The sequence below is a fragment of the Colletes latitarsis genome, chromosome 5 (genome assembly GCF_051014445.1).
Source record: "Colletes latitarsis isolate SP2378_abdomen chromosome 5, iyColLati1, whole genome shotgun sequence".
In the NCBI taxonomy this organism is placed as follows: Eukaryota; Metazoa; Arthropoda; class Insecta; order Hymenoptera; family Colletidae; genus Colletes; species Colletes latitarsis.
Window position 1 is genome coordinate 28,944,598 of NC_135138.1, and position 25,197 is coordinate 28,969,794.

Sequence of the window (25,197 nt, forward strand, 5' to 3'; positions counted from 1 at the left end):
TCTTTCGCCATGTCAGTGTCTAAATCTCGACTATCACAGTACTAAATGTTATCAAATATAATACAAAGCAATAATATTTTTTCTTTCTTCCAATGTATGTGTTTATGGATTTATTGACTGGATTTATGGATTTATTTTGAAAGGGACCGACACAGGTGTCGAAATTACATGAACGAATTAGTTAAAAAAATTTGTTATTGTTTGTATCGAATCGTTATATTATGAAAATACATAATTATACTTAAAAATCGATAAAATTGTTAAGTAAAATAAAATTAGAATAAAAACACCATTTAAGAATGTTAAAATTACTCATTTATACGCTCCAGTATGATTAATACATAATTTTTAAATTTTATTTAATTTCTTTTTTACTTCGATTGAATTATTATCTGTTTCTACTAAAAATATGTAATTTTATTTATTCGAACAAAACGATTCGATTGATCGAAAAGCAACTCCCTGCAACGCAAAATTCACCAATTAGACACGACGTATGTAAGCGTCGAATAAAATAATTTTAAAAGTGCCCAGGTATGTTCGTGGTGTCTGAAAAGCCGAAATAATCGCGCAGAATAAACGGAATAAGTCATAAATTTGCACGAAGGGGAAAGTTTAAACTGGTCTCGGTCCTCCTAGAGGTTCGCTAACATCTTGTATTGGAACAAAGACCACGAAAAACCGCCGTCTCTGGCGGTCGTAAATTTTGGACGGTCGACGTGTGTCGCGGAGCGTTCTCTATAGCTTCTCATTGTTTTGCCCGCTAACGTACATATCTGCCGCCTGCTTAATGCCTCGTGAATGTTTCCGGAGGATTAGATCTCAAGATCGAACCACCAACCACAATTAATTCTCCCTTTTAAACAATCTTTAAATATCAATTATTGAACCACAGTATTTAAAGGAACACTCTTTCAGGATAGATACGCTTTGTGTTGCATCAGCATTTAAGTTTGTCTTCGTCAAGAATTTCGTACATTATATTAATCTAGAGATGCTTCGAATCTTCAGATAACATTTATTTTTTTTTTTAATTTTACCATTTATATATTTATAGAACGACGTATTAAAACAATAGAAGATTTTATGCATCCCATTGACATTTTATCAGATCGACTACTTATACGATACGAACAGAACAACAAAATTTTCCAGTAATATTTTATTGAGGGCTTGATCGTACCATGAGTTACGTCCACCAGCCACGATTAATCCTCCCTCTTAAACAATCTTTAAATATCAATTATTGATCCACAGTATTTAGAGGAATACTCTTTCAGAATACATACACTTTGTATTGTATCAGCATTTAAGTTTGTCTTCGTCAAGAATTTCGTACATTATATTAACCCCTTGGCGTACGATTTAATTGCAAATATTTTTTAAATGCATACTATTTAATTTTGTTTAAATTTGTTTTTAGAAAGAATGGCCACGAAGAAGAATAAATTTATTTTACGATTACCTCATGAATGTAAAAAAGTGTTCATTTTAATATATCGGATTTGATGACAAGTGAGTAGCCTTATGATCGTTAACTTGTAACGAGTCAGACTTGTCATTGTACGTCCAGGGGTTAATCTGGAGCTGCTTCGAACAGATAACATTTGTTTTCTTTTTAAATTTTGAATGAATACAAGATAAAATAATGCTATGTTTTACATCGTTCATAGAAGGAAGTATTACAAAAATAGATTTTATGCGTCCTATTAACATTTTATCAGATCGATTAGTTATACGATGCGAATAGAACAACTGTGTATATTGTTTTTGTTAAAATTTTCCAGTAATCTCCTATCGAGAACTTTAACGTCATTAACATATCGTGTACGGATGATATATTTATATTCACAGACGGTTCCGAATTTGACGATAGTCCGTCAGTAGGTGCAGCGTGTGCAGTTCCACAAACGGACTACAGTAAACTAGTTTCGCTACATAAAGCTGCCTCTGTATTTCCAGCAGCGTGTATAGCCATAGAAATTGTAGTGGAGTATGTCAACCTGAACCATACTAAATCTTACTTCATCTGTACAGTTTCACTCGCAAGGGAAATTACTCAGACGTTAAATTAGTTTAATAAAAAAAATAACGGTTGGATGTTATAGCTCTCTACTATCAAATAACGAAAACGAGTGTCGTTATGACATCTCCACACTTACAATGTCTACATAAAAAGCTGTTCGTATCGAAACGATGGTTCGTTAAATTCAAATAAATTAATTGAAGGATTCAACCACCATTTTAGAATTTCAGTTTAATAACGAATGGAGGAGCTAATCAGAAAGAATGTATGGCGAGACACGTGTGGAGGAACACTAAATCTAAAAGATATCTATCCCTTGTCCCGGTAATAGGATCACTAGCGCTGAGCGTGCGTTAATGCGGCCATTTCCCTTCCACCCAGGTATGCGTACTGCAGGCGTCACCATACGTTAGTGCCTTGTAAATGAACTAGTTTACGAGTTAGATTAAGTACAAACATAGCGTTACGCGTATTTAGTCCAAATAAATAAATTCTTACAAACTCGTCTCTTAGAACATTTTGTTTCGCCAAGAAATTTCAAATGTGACAGACCAAATTCTATCGCATCGTGCAAATGGTAGATATCTTAGAGACTGTCTCTTCTCATTACATTTGACGTATACCATACACAAAGCCCGGTTAAACTAACGAACTCACGATAAATCAACTTCGAACAGTTTATCGTGTTTTTCTAATGCATATTCCAATTTCAACGCACGTACTGACACAAATTCGTGTTCCTCGCTATTACGTTTTCTGCGCAACGTCGTGTATAATTTCCTCGGCGCCTAAACGAATCGTTTTATTCACGAACACAAATTAAAATGGCTGCTCTGCATTTATAAAGTCCCCATTATTTTTTCCTTATCTTAGAGGCCTTTTACATACCTAACCGGACTTGCTTTATGATTGTTTCCATACTCGTTCGTCGCATTTCTTTTTCCCAAACGACCGTATATTTTATAGCTTACGGGCTGATAAGTACGGATTATCGTCAACAATGCGAATTTCAACCAGTCGACGTATCTACGTATCGCGAACCGACTTTGTCTCTCACGCGCGTACAAACCGCGCGTGAGTTTTGTAATACGCGAATGTTATCCGTTGGTAGATTAATGCACCGTAAGAGTTCACGAGGGTGGATCATCGCATGGAATATGCATAATGCAGCGGGGATGCACGAGGCGAACGTAGTAATATAATAACAGAAAGGCGCGAATAATTGCGAAGCACGGTATAATTATGTTTAAATAGATGTTCTATACCGAGCGAAGTTACTTCATTATTTCAATATGCCGTTGAATACCATCCTAATTGTATATTGCATCTCTAAATATGTCCGAACGTTTGATTAAATCGCGTATATCACGAAATTGTATAAAATATTACATTCGTTTTCCATAAAAGTTCGAGAAAATTACAGTAGAGTACACATTACTATTTACCGAATAGATCGAGTATAATGGTCATTCCATTAGTTGGCCAAGTTAATTTGACTAATTGAATCTCTCGGGACATGATCGAGTACTGCGTGTTAGTTACAGTTATGCGAGTTTGTAGGAGAGATTATAATTCAGTCAGTTTACATATAGAAATTGTAGTTACTTGATTTAAGCAACTGTATCTAATATTCAGAATGTGATAAATTAAACTGCTTTTTATTAATACAATAAATTTCAAAATGTACGTCAATTCTTTTATATTTATCCAAACGTATTAGAATGAAATTAACGAAGAGTCGAGAAAATGTCAGTTTAAATAGTAGATAACCAATGAAAGCGTCCTATAATAATTTATTCGTAATGTTCGTTCGATCGAACGGTTTTTGTATAAATTTTTATTTGATAAATGAAGTTTAAAATTTCAGAAGAGTTCTAAGAAGCATGGAAAAATATAAAATTAGAAACAATTGGAAAACTCAGTGTCAGGCGTTCAGAATATGTCGCGAAGGTGCAAGAAAAAAATACCTGAATGCGTTATTTATTAGTTTCTTCGCAAGAAAAGCTTCTTTAATTACACCGCGTAATGATTGACAACTTTGGCCAGCGCATATTACGAACACTGAATTAATCATAGTTTAATTATAATTATTCGTTATGCAAGAAATTCTTATTTCTACGCGAGTATACTCGTCGTTCGCAGGTAAGAGATCGCTCTAGAAAATTTAATCAACGCGTCACCGTTCATTTCTGTTTCACAGGCGATTATTTATTACGAAAATAAATTTCCTTAGACGAGGGCGGACCCGAATCCCCGCTAAAATAGAACTATTGGACAATATATTATCCCGGATCTCCTCCGTTGAGCATCAAATGGCCTGTCAAATTTCACGCGCAATCCGAACATTGTTTACAGCGCCAGTAATATCTACGACGTATCTGAGAACGCTTCATTATTTATGAGGTCGCTGAAATACCCCGATCAGCGCTCATTCGAAATTGACGGGTATCGATCCCACCTATTCGCCTCTCAAACAGCCTGACACGGCCTCTCGAATGTTCCGATGAACGCCGAGATGAAAGACGAGCCGTGAAAAGCCGAGACGCTGATCTCGCGTTTTGGTTCGCGCTCGACGAGCAAACTTTACGATACGCTTTCGCGTTCGCGCACACGCGCCCTCAAGAATTTCTTGCATTAAATCCTTGTGCGCTTTTATGGGCACCAAACGTATTTCCCCTCAACGTGACGGGAATAGATTGTGGGGAAATTAAAACTACCGGGCTCAGAATAGCAAACGAGTTTCAGTTACTCGCTGGAGAATCCTCGTAACGTCCTATTTTTACAGGAACGCTTAATGTTTTAAACTAGGGGAACTGAAGTCTATATAATGCCTAATATTATGGACTTAATTAGTCGTAAGCTATTATTACTTTGCAAAGGTATCATAGAAAGAACGACTGTGACTAACCTTGTGGAGTATCATTATTATTTAACTAACTGTATGGATAAAGGCATGCAGGTTGATACTGTTTACACTGACTTTTTTAAAGCCTTTGATTCTATTAATCATTCAATCTCAATGTTCAAATTAAAGACATTAGGGATAAATAGCTGTATTCTTTCTTGATTGTCTAGTCTTTCAAGAGAAATTAATGTTGCATTTGGTGTTCCACAAGGTTCACATTTGGGCCTTTTTTTATTTATTATTAATGACATTTCTAAGGTATTCCAACACTCTAAATTTTTATTGTATACCGATGATTTGAAGTGCTCAATCAATTCAAGATGACCTTAACAAGCTTCATTAAATCAATCTAGATAAGTGCCATATTGTTAAGTTCAGTAACAAGAAAAATAACATAGTTTATAATTATACTCTAAATGGTATCGTATTAACCTCACTTAATCATGCTAAAGTACTTGGTATAACTTTCTCTTCTAACTTATCTTTCAAAGTTCATTATGAAAAAATTCTTTCGTATAGTCTTTGCTCTCTGGGACTTATTCGGAGTTTTCAGATACTTTAAGAAATCACTTTCTATTTTATTCTGAAAGTTACCGCACAACGTTTGGATCTCAGAATTCTGTAGAGTGATTGTAAATAGACTGATATAATTGAACAATCATTAAAAAATCTAAAATTATCCTTGCAACGTATTGTAAATTATTTTGCTAAAATTTTATAAGCGATAATGTTTGACTATGTAAAATTTGTAGTTCCTCACATATTACATCTCTTGTACTAAAGGGTTTATTCCTGTTAATAAATGAATAATAATAATAATGTGACTAGTGTTTAAAGTCTGCCCATTAAATGGTCCAGAAATGTTAGGAGGAAAAAGGGGAGATTTTTTAATGAAATATGGCATAAATCCTTTGTTGTTTGGATAGCTCTTGCCAAGCTGAGTGAGATTTACTGGAACCATTTTTTTATATTATGCATAATGAAACCTCGGAGAAGGAAAAATTTTTTAATTGTTTCTAATATGTTTCTTCGCATAATAGAAGCTGCAGATTTCAAATCTAACGACGGAAATTTCTTTTCCTTACATATTTGCAAGACAAAATGGTACACCTGTGAATCTTAGAGAATAATGGAATAATATTTTTCTGGCTATAATTTGCATTTTTGTGGAACTATGCAATATTTAGTATATGAAATATCAGGTAGCGGGAAAAATTAATGTAAAAACTTTCACGCCATTGTTTGTTATGTTCTTATAAACACTCAGTATACTCGTGGATGATGTTCTGTATAAAAACGCGAAAAGCATAAATTTTTCCTACGCCAGGTATATTTTACGGATCCCAGTTTCGTGCAATTATATTTTTCATTGTGGACGACGAATGAAAAGGCCGGCTCACTCACATTTAAAAAGAATCTACGTCTCATTGAATATGTTTTTACATAGAATATAAACTCGCGCGAATGTCGGGTGTTTATACAACAAAATAAACAATTACACCAAATTTTCTCACTAATTTAGCTCGTTATTTTATGTCTTATATTTTAATTATTGCCGCCAGAAGTGTTTTAATGAAAAAAAAAGACGGAAAAATAAAAAGAGTCAAGGGTACTGGAATTCGAATTTATTTCTACAAATCAGGAAGGATGACGTCGCTACTTTTTAAGATTCTTTTGGTTACTGTCTACTACAAATCCTGACTTCAGAAAAAAGTGAAAACTATTGCGTCCACAGAGACCAGGAATTTTAATAATAATGGCGACAAAAGTAATCGTTTTACTTTTCTGTTCGGTCCGTTTTGTTGACCCGTACGCTTCTCGTTAAAAATGATAAAGAATTTATTTAGAAAACTTCCTTGCATCTGCAACGGTCTTTAAGATAGCATTGGAGGAATGGAACTTTGGAGGATAGTTTCACCTCTTTAACTTGGGTTTCCGTAGCTAAAGAAAAATACGAGTTCCCTACTTTTGGCTGCCCTATAAACCTGCAATGTTTCTTATCAGAATAATTCTCCCTTTTTCGTCGAGCTTCTAATTGCCGTGTTGCTGAGACGCAACGCGAAGTAAAATATTTTTAACTTCCAAAACATTTAACGTAAACGTACGTAATGGAACTGAAAAATCGACCGATCGAAATAACACGAAGTTAATTTTAAAATTAAGACCTACGTTGATTATATATTTCTACATTGAAATAGTCGTTATGTTCGAACTCTCGAGGCACATCTCGCTTAGAGAGATCATGGTGACACGAGCAGATCACGACTGATGGTTCCCAGGGTCTCTAGCAATCACCTTTGTACTTCATCCTGTAACGATCGATCGATCGCAGAGACGGAAGACTAATTTCTCGCTCGTGGCGCGAAACTGTTAACCTTCCGTACAATTTATACTCCGTGAGTTTTCGAACCAGGGCACAACAAGAAGATGTTTCTAGACTCCCGTGCAATAACATTGCCGATTGACAAATCGTAAACTGGTTTTGTCCTTGTCTAAGGAAGCAGCTTGCGCTCGTGAAACTTCTGCGGATTACTTGGACGACAGTTCGAATGGCGAGAGGTATTTGGACGCCGGTTCTAGCAAATATCTTCCGTGTGAACAATGGAAACACTACGTTGGATAGATCGTTACGGGTGGAACTAGCATTTCCAGCATTCGTCCAACGAATTTTGAATTCTATGTACAGTCCATGTAACTAAAATGAGGAGCCTCGCGTGAATTTCGACGCACCTTTCGAGCACCAGTCGAGCATCGAAAGTGTTCGATTCATTCACATAGGATGTAAAAAAGCATTTAAATTGAATAAGTCGAATGATTTCGGTGGTACGTAACGATCTAGAGTTTAGGTCTCTAATATTGCGTTCAATTTTACTCGAAATCTACGATCAAACTAGTGCGTCAACGTGTTCAATACGTTGAATACGCACCGACACGTTACCGCTCCTAGAATTACAATCTGCAAGTCCTCGGACGGAAGTGCGTTACGATGTCGTTGTAAATGTCCTTGTTGGGCGCAAATCGTGAAATTCGGGATCCGTGATTTAGATGTCGTCTATTCGTGTAATTTTCACAATATAATCGCGCTGCTAGGCGATAATTCTGCTTACGTTCTAACAACCTCAGAATCATATTCGCAATTTCATTAAAGAAATCTACCATCGTTTTTAAACGTGATCACATTATAATAACAGCGTATTTTGAAAGGAAGAGTCTTATTTAACAAAATTTAAGAATAATCAGGACGTTACGAAATTTGGCACAGTAACTGTTGTACAAGCATCGATGGCATTACATTTATTATAAGAAAAAATTTAGGTTCCCAACTTTCATATTCCCAAAAACCAAGATGAATTTAAGTACAAAGATATACTTGTCTGTATACAAAATTTTTTTTCAAACGTTCATAACTCTTTCAACAGTGAATATATTTCAATGAAATTTAGTTGTGGAGTAGATCTCATGGATACCTACAAAAAAGTATTAGACAATTTTTTTATAGGGCATCAAACAAAATTACTAAAAATCAAAAACGAATTTTTAAGAAAAATCGATAAGAGATAGGTGCCTAAATTTTTCAGTGAAAATAAATTTTTTCAAATCGTTCTGGAAAAATTATTTTCAGTTCCAGGGGTCAATTACAAGCATTTTTGGTGAATAGACATACCCCCGAAATCCTACTCAGTTTCGAGAAAAAAATTCCTAACCGAAAATATAATTTCTGGCCAGAAATGTCTGCCCGAATTTTCATGTGAATCTTTTAAACGTCATAACTTCTGAACGGATTGGACGATTTTAATGTTAAAAAAAGCAAACTACGCGTATTTTGATGGAGAATATGTAGAAATTGCAAAAATATTCGAAAAGTTGGTCCTTGGCCCCGCAAAATGAGAAAAACCCCATAAAAATGGTCCAATTTTCAAACAGCCATAACTCCGACAATTGTGAATATATTTCAATGAAACTTTTTCCTGAAGTAGAGCTCATGGGTACCTACAAAAAAGTATTAGACAACTTTTCTGTAGGGTGTCAAACAAAATTACTAAAACTGAAAAAGGAATTTTTATGAAAAATCGACAGGGGGATAATAGGATAGGGTGCTTAAATTTTTCGGCGGAAAAAAATTTTTTCAAATCCTTCTGAAAAAATTATTTTCAGTTTCAGGAGTCAATTACGAGCATTTTTGGTCAATAGACGTACCCCCGAAATCCTACGCACTTTCGAAAAAAAAATTCGAGAATGCAGAAATTTTTCGGCGAGAAAAAAATTTTTTAAAATCGTTCTAAAAAAATTATTTTCAGTTCTGGGGGTCAATTACAATCATTTTTGGTGAATAGACATACCACCGAAATCCTACACACTTTCGAGAAAAAAATTCTTTGCCGAAAATATAACGTCTGACCAGACGTCGATATGTTCCCCTGAAATTTCATGTATATCTTTAAAACGTCATAACTTCCGAACGGATTGGAGGATTTTAATGTTTAAAAAAGCAAACTACGCGTATTTTGGTGAAGAATATGTACAAATTGCAAAAATATTCGAAAAGTTGGTCCTTGGCCCCACAAAATGAGAAAAATCCCATAAAAATGGTCCAATTTTCAAACAGCCATAACTCCTACAATTGTGAATATATTTCAATGAAACTTTTTTCTGAAGTAGAGCTCATGGGTACCTACAAAAAAGTATTAGACAACTTTTCTGTAGAGCGTCAAACAAAATTACTAGAAATCAAAATCGAATTTTTAAGAAAAATCGACAGGGGGTAGGTGCCTAAATTTTTCGGCGATAAAAAATTTTTTTAAATCGTTCTTAAAAAATTATTTTTTGTTGTGGTGGTCAATTACAATCATTTTTGATGAATAAACATACCTTCGAAATCCTACGCATTATTCGAGAAAAGAATTCAAGAAGTTGGACAAATTTAAATTTTCGATAAGAAAATTGTAGGTTCCCAACTTTTCATATTCCTAAAAACCAAAATGAATTTGGAGTACAAAAATATGCTCGTCTGTATACAAACTTTGAAAGTGAAATACGTACTCTATGACTTTTTCTTTTGCGTTTCTAAAACTTTTGATTAAAAGTTTCGACTATTAGAAGCGAGAAAATTTGACACATCACCGAAAAAGTTCTGCAAACAAAGTTGCCAGGATTTTACCAGTGGCGGAACTAAGGGAAAAGCGGCAGAGGCTCCTACCGCCCTCGAAAGTTATGTTCTTGTCTGAATAAGTAGTTAGTACGAGATTAACAATCTCTTGGATGGAAATATTAATGAATAAATTATCAGCACACTTCGAGTTAATATAAAAGAAAGTTCAAAATTATACTTTTACATGATTCAACCCCTCGACCACTCAAGCAAGGGTTTTTTAAAATTAAGATTGTAACCTATACAGACAGTGAATTACTTTTCGAACTCTATTAACAAAACGTTTGGAAAATCACTGAAAATAGTTCCATTTTATTTTTGGATTACCTTTTTACGATCAAGAAATATATAATGTTTCACGTATAGATAACATACGAAGCCTTTTTTTCAGGCTATTTGGAATTTTCAAGCACTTTCGCGCGTAATCTTCTTCATTCGCAGATGGAATCCATCCGATACTTTCGAGCTTTTAAGATAAGTGCTATACTGCACATGAATGACTAGAGACCAGACATCTATTGTTCAGCTTAACGCACTTTTGATCGATAGTATTTTCGCTCTATAAAAATGCCAATTGCATTTTGTTTCGAAGTAAAGAGGAATTCTCGAAGCTGTCATATTCTTGCTATTTTTATTCCAATGAAATTTAGTGTAAACAATTCAATGTTGTTTTAGTTTTGCCTTTAATAGCTAATACTGCAGAGAATTTTAATTCTCACGACCGCAATAATTTTCAGGAATGTAATCTTCACGGTTGATGAATAATTACTGTACAAGCAGGTGAAACGCGATTACGAATTCCTACATTTTTAATTATACGTGATGAGATTGGGAAAACGTAGGCAGTCACGACGTTACTTAAACGTTCTGTAATATCGAAGCGGTTTGAGGTCATCGGCTGTTACACTTTGCACGCGGTATCAGACGTCTCCAGTAAATGAAAAATAGATCTCGAATTCTCCGTGGCACGGATAACGATTTAATCCGCTGATTGCGTGGAACGTATAACCCCGGCTAGCTTGCAATAACGTTTCGATCTCTCGTATATTTGTGGAAATCGGTCGGGTACAGTGAGATACGTTTATGAGTCATAAATCATGGCCAGGAAGGAGGCCGCAGATATAAACCCTGGAAAACGTAAACAAGTATCGCGATATACGATTTTTTAAACGCCTCGTATCGCGTTAGACTGCCAAAAATTCTGGGAAAGCGAGAAAATGTGGAGATGAAAGCGCGAAACCGTAGTTCCGATTAATCGATTTCGAAAACGGGTTAATGTCGCGAACGCTCTTTATAGCTGGCGAATAAAAATTCGCGGTAAATCCGAGAAGAGTGTGATTTCTCGCTTAGAAATAAATCCAACACGAGGAACAAGAGTCGTTTTTTACGCCAGAAAATGATTTTTTATATTCATTTTTCGAAAAGCTATTGCTAACATAAATAATACGCTTTCACGTTAGTTATAAAATACATAAGAATTTATACTTTTTCAATTTTTCTGTATATTCATTTACGAGAACGCTCAGTATAAAGAATCAATCGCTTTCAGGTTATACTTGGTCGTTTGCTCCAAGCTCTATGTATATTTTCGATTCAGTTCGTAAACTACGTAACGTTTGAATGTTTTCCCGCAAAACACTGCAGCTACGCGATATTTGTCGCGTATCGTAAAAACAAAAAATGAACAGCTGCGAAATAGGTATTCTATTAATTGTTAGTGACGTTTCGGGGGTTTTATTTTGTGTAACAGTTTATTTTATGGATATTTTAAATTGCTTTGAAACTGTACTAACATAAAGTGTTTACTTGCTGTTACGGTTAAAAATATCTATTTTAATTCTGTACGAATTGGTCGGAGAAATCGATATTGGTTACGTATAAAATTCTCTGTGTATTGACAATGATGTTTACTCCAACATACGTGTCATACGATTTTCACTGTACTTAAAACTTTGTCTTTAACAAATTGAAAAACTAAAGTTTCGCAGAGGAAATAAATTATTTGGAAAATAACGATTTATAAAAACTTTTACATTCACTCGTAATACTGTTTGAAGATACACTATTATACGAGCTATTCTTATTTTAAATTTCTTTTTAGAATTTTTTGTAACCGCATACTCTTTAAAAATTGCTCGTTACAGTGGGTATTATGGTATTTTATTTGTGGAAACACATACCCTGAGTTTTCGAAAAATAATTCGCGGTTTATAATAAAAGAAAAGTAAACGTGCAACAGTTTCAGCTTTAGCTTTTATTCCGCGTTCAAACTATGGCCACAAAATACTAAGATTAATATTCAACTCATTTACATTTAATTTTTAAATAACGAATAACGAATTGGTTCGAATAAACACAGAACAATGTTATTAAATTTTACATAGCATATGGCGTAAAACAATTATATTTCGATATAATAGAATATTTTTTGATCGTTTTAATGTTTAACTTCTGTCACTTTTTGCTGCTTTTTTTGTTATCATATTTTTCCTCGAAATAACGTACAAGACAGAATTAATTTGTAACAATATTTTAGTAATAATAAAAACGAAATATTTATTGTTCTTTCTAAATTCAATATAAACAGTGGGCGACCGGTGACAGTATTGTTGATATTTTATATAAGAAACATCAGGCCATCGAATATTCAAGGGATATTGCCAATATTTTGAAAGACACAGAATTAAATAAGGACTGTTCGATGAAAGGAGTGCAGTATTGGATTAGAAAAGTTTCATGGGAACGTCAATTAACACGATGATAAGAACATTTACTCTGTCTAACAAATTAAAAACTTTGTTCTGATTCGCAATATCCACTAGGTGTTTCTAATGGAGTTTCTTACCCCAAGCACTAATTCGACAGCAGAATTACTCTATTGACCTCAATTTTGCGAAAACAGAAATTAATTTAAAAAAGCACGTTAAAAAATACGTTAGGAAGCTCCAGATGGCCTTAAAAAATAGAGAAAAGTATTCCTTGTCAAATGAATAAAGCTTAAATTAATATAAAATTTAAAATCCAAGTAATCTTTCTCCAAATGTATCAAAATAAATATCTATGTAATATTTTTAAAAAGCCTTACTTTGTCTCAGAAAATTCCTCAACGTAAACCTTAGCCATCTGTCATGCACCATAGTTTTTAGTATCAACCCCTTGACGTACGATTTAATGAAAATTTTCAAACATATACTACTTAATTTTGTTTAAATTTGTTCGTACAAGGAATGGTCACGAGAAAGAATAGATTTGTATTACGAATACCTCGTGAATGTAAAAATGTGTTGATTTTCAGACTCGACGACCAGTAGCCTCATGACTATGAAACTTTGCATCAAGAACTTGTCAGGAGTCGAACACGTAATTGTGTGGCAAGGGGTTAAAGGAAATAAATTATTTTGTTGGCTAGAACAAGTCTGAAGTCGATGACGAACGTTGTTACAGGCGACGTTGCATGAACTGTCGAAATGCGACCTAAAAAACGCATTTGCAGATTGCATGCAGCGAGCTGTACCCGGGAGGACGCGTCAAAGCAAACTTCTTCGGTATGCACGAAGATACTCCGATCCGTTGGGGACGGTATCTAAACTCGAAAGCAGCGTACAGACAACCTACGTGTGCATTGACGTTTCGCGCGCATGAAACGAATGCCCACCATCTCGCGAAAAACTTCAACTTTCGACGAACTTCTTTTGTTTTTGTATTAATCCAACGCAGTAATTTCATTTGTCGTTACTGTTCCTCATCTTGTTACCTATTTCTTCCCACTTCATTGTCTCGACACAATACAGTGTTTACATTTCCAAATGTGATTGGGATTGTGAAGATGAAATGTCTGTGATCAAACGTACGAGGTCTAATAAAACATTTAAAGAACTTCTTTTGTTTTTATTTGTATTAATCAAACGCAGTAATTTCATTTGTCGTTACTGTTTCTGATATTGATCCTATTTCTTCCCATTTCATTGTCTCGACACAACACCGTATTCACATTTCCAAATGTGATTGGGAATGTGAAGATGAAATGTCTGTGATGACACGTATGGGGTCTAATAAAACATTTTGTGAAATTCTAATCTCCCACGATAAAACCGTGGTTTGATGATATCGATACACCTGTCTTTGACACGCGTCTAAATTTGCAGCGATATTGCGTTCGTATCCAAAAAGAATTTTAAGTTTGCCTCTCAAAGCGGAAACTCACTTACGTGCGTCGAAAATTTACTCCCGAGAAGACAGAAACAAGTCGATCACCGAGCTTGCATCATATCGATTCGCTGGATCGGAATGAGAAACGATTCAAAGGCACCTGAGATGGTGGCAACGTTCGTGTAAACTAGTCTCTTAAAATCCCCTGGAATCCTGACGAATTCGACAAGCCATGGAATTTGTGCATCGGCGAAATTCTTTCGGGGATCGTGTGATTTTATTCATCGGGACCAAAGTTAACGTCGTAAATTTCTAGACTATAAAAAAAAAAAGAAGGAAGAAAAGAGCTACAAGAGAGAAGAATAAGGATACGTTTCCATCAGCAATTTTCCATCTTCGATCGGAGCGTATAGGCGATTCGGAACGGAAGGACATATTGGCAACGACGATGTCGTTGGTACCAAGGGTGGCTCCTTTCCCCATAGGAATCAGCACAGTCAGGAGTAGCGAAAAGATTCTGTTGCCTCGAATATTGCAGCGGAATTCACTTTCAAGGATAACTGTGGATATTCCGTAGTACCGTTTCATTTCTATGACGTCATTTCTGGGGCCTAAGTTCGATTTTATGGACGCAATCGTAGGCAATCGTACGTAGAATTGCTTACAAGTAAGGTTTTGGAACGCGAAAAATTCAAAATATTACAAAACTTCGTGTACAAATGCAATAATATTGCCATGGAATTCAAATTGCTTGCAAGAGAGGTTTCCAAACTCGAAAAATTCAAAATATTACGAAACTTCGTGTAAAAATGCAATATTATTGCCATGGAATTCACTTTCAAGAATAACTGTGGATATTCCATAGCACCGTTTCATTTCTAGGGCTTAAGTTCAATTTTATGAACGCAATCGTAGGTAGAATTGTTTGCAAGGGAGGTTTCGGAACTCCAAAAATTCAAAATATTACAAAACTTCGTATAAAAATGCAATAATATTGCTGCAGAATTCACTTTCAAGGATAACTGTGGATATTCCGTAGTACCCTTCCATTTCCAAGACCTAAGTTCAATTTTATGGACGCGAACGTAGGCAATCGTACGTAGAATTGCTTACAAGGGAGGTTTCGAAACTCCAAAAATTCAAAATATTACAAAACTTTGTGTACAATCGATGAAAGTGCAATAAAGAAAATGCAGAATTAAACACAAAGTTTTGTCAATGTATTTCGTTTCTTGGTTTTCGATTTGGCAAATAAAAAGGCAGAATTTGTATTAAATAAGACGTTAACAAAGTTGCTTCGAACAAGAAGAAAGTTTCACGGAGTTATCGCTTCACGTGAACGAACGCGTACGTATTGTATTACTCGTCGGGATGAAATTTCAACATTCGTCGAAACGCAATATTTGATGTTTCAATTTAAGATAATCTAAAGCATTTCACGAACAGTTCATTCTTCCGACTAAAAGCCTTTGATGACACAATCCCCAGTTATCAAGCTTCCTCGCGAGTATTTCGAAAATTCGTCGAAACTTTGCACAAAAGGTAGAATGGTGCGTCGAGGCGAACATTTCAGTTGTACATTTATCAGAAGTCTTAACAGCTTGAAATTCTTTTATCCGCCCCATTTACGGTAGGATCCCGATGCCGTATTTTGCGTTGCATTTGAAAGCCTGGCAAACAAAATCTCCAAGAAAAAAATAAACGAGAAAGAAAGCACTTACGGATAACAAAAAATTTTCGTAACAAATTATTCCAAGTAAAAAGAATTTCTTTTGAAATTTTCGACTAATTTATTTAACAGCGTATTTTTCGCTGTACTTGTACAAAGGGAAAACGAAAACAATCTATGTTGTTTTTGGATAAAATACGATGTTTACTACTGTTCCACGCGATGTTTTTATATAAAAACAACGAGCGACTGTTTATTTTTATGAAATTCAATCGGTTGCAGGTATTTCCTTATTTTGTTCGCTGTGGTACGGATAGAAAACGAACATCGTTTTCGTTATCGATTTCTTGTCATGCTGTACGGTTGTGGTGAAGTTCAGGATCAACATTGAGGTTGAATTCTGTGGTTAAATTTCTTCCTCTTTTCTTTGCTCTAGCTCCTTCATAAATTTTCTAGAAATTGGATCCTATTTCTCCATGTGATTCGTTTGTTTATTTGGGTTTGTTATTTTAGGGAAGTGTTTCCCTGAAAAGTATTCCGTGTTTACTCGAGTATAATTACCATGAGAAAGAGAAAGGCACTTTGATTCAACGAGTCAATTTTTTAAATATTAATTTGGAAGGAAATATATCTAAATTTACCATGTGATTTCTCAATTGTATCGATAATGTCTGGCCTGCGTGGAATAAAAAGCTTTCCCTATTTTTGTATATCGTTTGTAGAAGTTTTTCTAACGCAAAACGTATGTTAAAATATGTAATTTATTTTTATTTATTTGTGGACTCAAAACAATTTAAAGTATCGAGCAATTGAAAAAGACGGATTTGTCAGAAACGTGTGGATTGCAATGAAAGATACTTAGCTATTTATTTATTTCCCCAGCAACGTAATATTGCTAAATTGTGTTGTTCTCCATACTTTTTGTACAGACACTGGTAAATTGCAAAACTTATTGCGCGGATTAATTCCACTCAATACAGCACGAATAACCAAAAACAAAATACCTAAATATAGAGTGTCCTAGTTTCATAGGTCGGTCATTCCACGACAAATCGATCATATTTCGCAGTCGACTTCGGGGATTTGGTTGAAACTCAAATATGTTGTAATCCATGGAAAATTAGGAAGCGTTTGTTACTGGTTTCAAATTTATTCAAAAAATACACGACATCGAGTTTTACCGATTGTTGGTGATTTAAGTAAAATCGGACTGCACGAACGAGTTTTTATCTCTGAAACTATAAACTCAATTTGTAAATTGAGAATTTGGATTAAATTGTTTGTTAGACTAGAAAATCGTTTTGCATTGTAAGGTTTCTATACGACTTTTTATTTTGTTATTGTCGAGTCACGATCTGCTATACAGGATGTCCGGCCCTGGGAAAAATTTTAATGGGAGATTCTAAAGGCCAAAATAAGACGAAATTCAAGAATACCAATTTGTTGATTGAGACTTTGTTAAAAAGTTATTAACGTTTAAATTTCCATATCGACCGGAAAATTCGATGAAATTAAAAAATTTCAAATCGTTCTGGAAAAATTATTTTTAGTTGCAGGGGTTAATTACAGTCATTTTTGGTCATTGAACATATCTTCGAAATCTTACGCAGTTTCGAGAAAAAAATTCCTTAACGAAAATATAATGTCTGACCATACATTGATATGTTTCCCTGAAATTTCATGCGTAAGTTCAAAATATCATAACTCCTGAACGGATTGGACGATTTTAATGTTTCAAAAAGCAAACAACGCGTATTTTAATGGAGAATATATAGAAATTCTAAGAATGTTGGAAAAGTTGTTCCTTAACACCCTAAAATTAAAAAAACCCCATAAAAGTGGTCGCAATTTCAAGCGACCATACCTCCTACAATAGTGAACATATTTCAATGAAATCTTTTTCTGAAGTAGAGCTCATGGATTCCTACGAATAAGTATTAGACAATATTTCTGCACAGCGTCAAACAAATTTATTAAAAATCAAACACAAATTTTTAAGAAAAATCGACACGCTACAAACAAGAAAAATCGATTTACATTTACAAACTGTAATTGGCATTGTAATAAGTAATCAGAAACTGCGGTGTGACCCGGTTTAGGTTATCGACTGGTACACGTCCAGCTGCTACCATAAGCAGACCATACCACTCTCACGTTAAAGCGAATCCCCGTTAATACCTTTCGGCGTTGATACTATTATCTTACAGTTTGAAATCTTCTTTGACACTAATTATATAACAAACGTCGCTATTAAACGTTGGTTCTACGCACAGAAAAAGTTACAATTTCGCGTGATTTCCTTCTCAAAGAGAATTCTATAAAACGTCGTAAAATAACCATTAAAGAATAGAAACACCTTGATCTCATTTTATTCTTTCTCCTGGCCTCAGACGTCACTTAACTACAGAAAGGAGGATTGCCCTAATACCAATGTAACTTGGATCCCGTCCAGTCACCAAGGACTTCTTATATTTCCATAGAAAGTAGAGGTTCTTTTCGCGGACTTCTCAGACCGATACTTCGTACGTCGAGGTCAACAAAATTATCGCGTCAACGAAGACTCGCAAGAAAAAAGAACTCGAGTCATTAAGTCTACGATGGAGATAGAATCCACCGAATTTCCAAGCGATCGTGCCACCGCCGCGAGATCCAATATCGAATTTTCGAAATTGCCGCGGGAGGAACAGCTGCAAATTCAGACGCCAGGATGAAATTCAAATATCGACGAGATCACTCGTCGCGGGGAAAAGGACTAAGGAAATGCAGATGCCAGTTCCATACCGTACCAGCGTCCTGCGACGACGTCGAGTAACAAACAGTGTCAGTGGGACGTATTGGCAGCAGGAACAGAATCGTTATTGGGGGATGGGATATTCCACCCTAGCCACGATCGACGAAACTTGCATTCGGCGTGTAGACGATGGGTTGAACGAGAGGCACGCGACGCCGGTATCATCAACGGCGAGAGGAACAGAGCAAGAATGAGATTTTTGTCGGTCGCAGGGAACACGAAACCTTGGCATAACGCCACGTAAACGAATATTGCCAATAAACTGCCAATCCAGTTTAGTTACGCAGGAAACACTACCGCCTATTGTAACTAACAGCTTCGACTTTCCATCAGCCTCCAGACTCTACCTACCTTTTTGCATTTCTCCGTTTTCGACGCGGGGTCTTTGATTGAAAGAGATATACAACGTATTGGGCCACCCCTGGGGAACATTTTAATGGGAAATTCTTAGAGGCCAAAATAAAACGAATATCAAGAACAATAATTTGTCGAGTGAGACTTTTTAAGGAACAACTTTTTGAATATTTTTGGAATTTCTATATATTCTCCACCAAAATATGAGTTGTTTGCATTTTGAAACATTGAAATCCTCCAATCCGTTCTGAAGTTATGATGTTCTAGAGATACGCATCAAAATTTCAGGGAAACATATCAATGAATGGTCAGGCATTATATTTTCGGTACGGAATTTTTTTCTCGAAACTGAGTAGGATTTCGGGGGTATGTCTGTTGATCAACAATGATTGTGATTGACTCCTGCAACTGAAAATATTTTTTCTAGAACGATTTGAAATTTTTTAATTCTATCGAAAAATTTCAGCAGTTACTCGAATTTTTTTCTCGAAACTGAGTAGGATTTTGGGGATATGTCTATTCACCAAAAATGATTGTAATTAATTTCCGTAACCAGAAATAATTTTTTCAAAGTGATTTGAAATTTTTGGGTTTTACTCACTTTACTTTTACCTTAATATTAATAATTAATAATGAATTTAAAATTGTATTGTTACAGTAGGAAAATGTGTACAGTTTAGTGTATTCCTACACTATAACAGCGATTCATTATAAAAAAATAAATAAAAAAAGATTATAATATAAGATAAATTAAAAAAGAACTTTGTTAAAGGTTGTTGCACCTTGCTACCTTGACAAGACAAGACAAGACAAGATAAGACAGGGCAGGGCAAGACAAAATAAAATAAATTAAATTAAAGCAATTTAAAAAATTTAATTGTAAGATTAAAACTTTAAGATTTAAAATTTAAACTTTAAGATTTGAAATTTAAACTCTGAGATTTAAAGTTAAAAGTTTAGAATTTAAAATCAAAAGTTTGGGATTGCAAGTTCAAAGTTTGGGATTGCAAGTTAGAAGTTCGGGATTGCAAGTTAGAAGTTCGGGATTGCAAGTTAGAAGTTTGGGATTTCAAATCAAAAGTTCGGGATTGCAAGTTAAAGTTTGGGATTTCAAATAAAAAATTTGGGATTTCAAATTAAAAGTTTGGGATTGCAAGCTAAAAGTTTGGAATTTCAAATTAAAAATTTGGAATTTATAGTAACACACATAACTTTCATATTTTCAAAGTAAAAAACTTGTCTTATAAATTTTGGCATTTAATTTCTGAATAGTATTACTTTCGAAAAAAAAAAAAATAAGAAAAGAATCGATTTTCTGCCTGCCTGGTCCCCTTAAATCTAACTCAAGTAGCGTTCGAATGTCAGCATTATTAATTTACTTTAAAAATCGTGATTCCCGCAGCCCACCTTGTACTTTTCCAAGATATCATAATTCGCGGGGGGTCGATTGCATTTATCATCCCTCCTCTGGACTTACCCCTATCTGGACAACTTGTTTTAGCCCACCCTGTGTTGGTCTGGCTGGTCTACCACTTTCCTCGCTAACTTTCTGTACCGGAAACCACCCCCTCGACTCTTCGCTATTCGATTTCAGCGAAACGAAGACGCTGACGGCTTTTTATCAACGTCCCAGCGGTTTTTAATTTTCGCGTGAACGAATACACCGGTTTCTCCAATTACAGTTTCGTTTAATTAAGACAGCGAGTCGCATATCTTCGATGCCCTGCGTTTCTAAAGTTTCACTTTTAGATTCTTAGATCTCCAAAAGAGATCTCCGATGATTGCACTATTTTTTATGGACAGTCAAGCATCAGATTGATCAAACCTTTTGGTGAATCGTTTGTAACATAACTAGCAACTTAACTACAACTATGTACGATAAAAGAATCACATTAGTTTTGTTAGTTGGTTAAAATATGAGAAATTATTAATTTTTTACTTTACTTTGCACCGTGCCCTATGAACTCAAGGGAAAATTGCTAACGGGAATTGATGATGATCACATGGATTCACGAATGTGCAAAATTTTGATGGAAATCCATGTATGGGAGAAGGGGGGATACGGTCGTTTTGGAATAGAATTCTTTGCTTCTGATGATCGCTTACGATCTGAATTCTGGTTCGCTTTTATTGGCGCAGAAATGCGGGACGGAAAGGAAAATTTGAGTGCGGCTATTACAGGGTTTGGAGATTCAGAATTCGTGGAAGTTGTGATAAGGGGTCATAGAAGACGTGAAAAGGGGAGTGCAAGTGGAAAGATCGACGACGAAAAATATCTGAGGAAAGTAGATAAGATTTCGGCATGGTCGAGTGGTGTCTTCTAATTTATGGTCGACGAAGTTCGTTGACTCGCGTGAAAGTACAATGTCAAATTTAAAATATTACCCAGTACGTGGCTCGTTCGTACGAGAACGTTTACTTAAGATGTCTAAAGTGTTAGCAGATGAGCCAAAACGACCATGCAGCAACAGCCAAATATTAATTACAATGATAATAAAATAATTCACTAAGGAAGGGCCAAAATTCGAACCTATTTCTGTCCTATGGTGCATCTGTTAACTACAGGATCTTTAAAATATGAAAATAATACGAAGGAATTCTATGTGAAATTAATCTCATGAAAATATGTCTCGTGTTTCGTTTATTTTTAGAATGAATTGCGAAATAGTCGATTTGGCGCTTTCATGCCATTATTGAAAATAAAATTATATGTAAACGATCGAAACTATCATTCATTCGATAATCACTGCGCCTGACTATCATTTCTTTCGAACAATGGCGCATTGTTTGTACGAGAAGCGATTTAATAATAATGACGACGTCAAATGTGAATGTGTAAAGTTTGTTGCATCTAAAGAACCAGTATAGTATTGCAGAAGAATATAATTGCTTTTGGAACGATGGTAGAAAGCCTTGCAGAAAGTATTTTTGTGATAGTTATAACTTTAACACAATATTTTCTGGGTTATTTTTTGACTGGTTCTTTTCTTTATCTCTCAAAATTCATTTAAACTTAATTAGAAATTTATTTAATAATCTAGTATTCTTCGTTAAAGAATAATTGATACTAGTACTCTTTAATTTGAAATGGAAAATATGGATCCATTCGACGTTGAGGATAAAAAGACAATTTCATCCATTCCAATTTACGATCATAAAAATCAAATGTTTACTTTGCGCGTCTGCAGACCTTGCAAAAACACCAGAAACAAATTATTGGTTCTCGAACGAAGTGTTTGTTTAACTAATAGATGTCACCAAAAAATGTATGTGGTTTTATTAATACTATTGATTGAAGCAAACAAACACAGAATGTTAACGTGTTTGATTTGTAAAAAACTTGTTCCGTGGTAATCTACAGACAGTTCAAGCAGAGAAAATAAAGTGTGATCGATGCTTTACAAACAGTTACAGTTAAGTACAGACTCCACGAATTGTCCAATATTTACGATTCATTTCTCACTGGTTTGTGTTTATTGGGGCACTTTTTACTGCAAGTAACATAATTTCCAGACGATAAACATTTGCCATAGAAAACTAATTGGAAAAAGGGATTTTTATTATAAATTATAAAATTATTATCAATGATAAGGTTATAAACATAAGTCTTGCAATCTTAACTTACAGCAGAGAGATTACGAACAAACTTTAAGTTATTGATCATAAATGAAACTTATTTTCTCGAAAAACAAAGCCATAAGAATTGCCTTAATGCAAACCTTAGTTACTTTTATAAATGAAATATATTAGTTTAGAAATTTACTGTATTATAGTCCCAGCTAATTTTCGAAAGCTAATCGCAGTGAAATTGCTTGTAAAACATGAAGTAGTACACATGTCTTTCTACGTGTTGGTGGAAACGTAGAATAATTCTGTGGAATAATCCAATTATTCTGGACAACGTTTCCGTTGTAGATTGATACAGTTCCGGCGAAATATTTCAAGTAAATAAACTCCAGAGTACATGTTATGTGTATAGATGACTTTGCGTGAGATTGCAGGAGATTAGTTTAGATTAAAGTCCCGCCAAGTGGATATTCGTAGTTTCCATGCTAACTGCTGGCCTAAATACATATCACACTCTCTACAGCTGCAAATTCTCCCTCCCGCCAGCATTACCATCTTCTAATCCAGCAAACAATCAAAAATAAAAACACGTGTTACGCCCATAAATTAGGCTACATTCTGTTTATGTAGCTAATGAAACGTGTATAAAATTTCTATTCGTTCGTTACGTTTCGAATTAAATTTCAAAACACTTTGCTTTAATGGTTGCTCTTTAATCATTCTATTCTCGACTCCCAAGTTACGTTGAAGTACACAGAAATTATGATTTTATAATAATTAAATGTCCTTTTATATGTAGAATAGTTTTGTATTTGTGTAAATGTTTTCAATGGATAATATTATTAGCTAAAAAACACGACGTGTTTCGAAATTGAAATGTAAAGAAAAACCAAACAGCTGAGTACACCATAATTGTAATTTTATATGTCTAATCGTGATTGTGTCATCAATTGTTTAAATTATGTTTTTTCGTATAAAAATAAAATGTTTATTAGAAATCCACCGATGTTCTACACGATGACTACAAATTTTTTAAACGAGTGTTACAGCAATAATGGTTATAAACTTTAGTAACAGCAGTCTAAATAACGGGAGCCTGTATTCGGTTAAATTGTCCAATATCGACATCGATAATATTGATATCAGATAATATAATGCCATTTTATATTAAATCGTTTTCATAACTACACGAAAATATAGATACGTATCATTTACAATAGCTCGTTCGTATTCGATATTAATTTTCGATATCGATATTTTTGTAACGAATATTGATGGGAAGGTATACAATGTACGTAGAAACATTTATTGTAAACATAATAAAAATAAAAAATAAAATATAGCGATTACTTTTAAAATAACTTGAAGTTGTGGCGTTCAGCTTGCACTGCTCATTTTTTACCATTTAGACTTTTATTTCCGATTCTGAATTAAAGCAAGGCTTGGCTTATACGAAAAATTTAATACTTCAATATATTGTAGATATTCGAATGCTTCAAATAAGGAAGTATTTATATATTTGTAAATTTTGATTTTTTACCGTTTGAAATATTAACCAAGAGATAATATTGTTTTCTGTAAAATGTATATTGTTTCCTTAGAAGCTTGCAAATAAATAGTTTTAAAATTCAACACAAAACGATAGAGAATTTCGTGTAATTCCTAAAAATCCTTATTTTATTCAGTTCCTGGTAGCGTTGTACGGGGACATTTGTACTACGTACAGTATCTATATAGATTAACATTTTTCATGAAAAATGACAGGAACGCTGTTCAAAGTATGTATTTCCAATATGGATATGAAAAATTTATATTACGCATTCCGTCTCGTTGGAAAATTTCCCTATTAACATTTTTTTCGGTTCAAAAGGTGATGTTGTTACTTGAATATTACCATTTTTCTCGAAATATATTAGAGGAACATGCAATCCATTCGTGCATCGTTAGAAAACGTTATTTAGAGTAATAGTATAAAAAGATAATGTTTATTTGTACGATATTCTTTAAACATTTAAAAGAGGAATCTCAGTGTTTAGAAGCTATGATGATAAGAAGATGGAGCGACAAAAGAAATATCAACTATCTATATAGACGAAATTTCCCAATACCATGATCAAAATACAACAAAGAGAGGAAAAATGGAGTATAAATCTCTTCCAGTATTAAAATTAATGAGCTCATGCTGGGCATTGACCGCCAGGATAAAATAACACTGGCACATTATCCTAACAATAAAAAGACTTTACACTGGGGAAAAAATTAGCTATCCATTTTTCTCAGATCATGCTAATCTTGCACAGTCTCGCATGATACCAACATTTTATAATTTTAATCACCTTTCTTTTATTACTGGGTTACGAGAATTTTAAATATTATCGTTTGTTTGTTAGTAGTCATTGTGCTAGAGAATTTCATATTGAAAATTCTTGAGATATTCTAATAAATTTTAATTTTCCCTGAGAAAACAATTATTAACTGTTATAGGATTCTCGATTCTCGAAGAAAACTCTTCGTAATTTTGGGCATTTTGTACAAATTAATACTGACGTGACTATTTCTGCAATCAAATACAGAGTTTCTATATTTA

The 25,197-nt window shown here is 34.3% G+C and overlaps 1 protein-coding gene across 1 annotated transcript in view; it reads right to left on the reverse strand.

Annotated features, from left to right (window-relative positions):
• The window catches only part of Dpr1 (defective proboscis extension response 1), a 363,943-nt gene that overhangs the window by 130,653 nt on the left and 208,093 nt on the right, over positions 1–25,197 (reverse strand). The gene's annotated exons all lie outside the window — the stretch shown is intronic.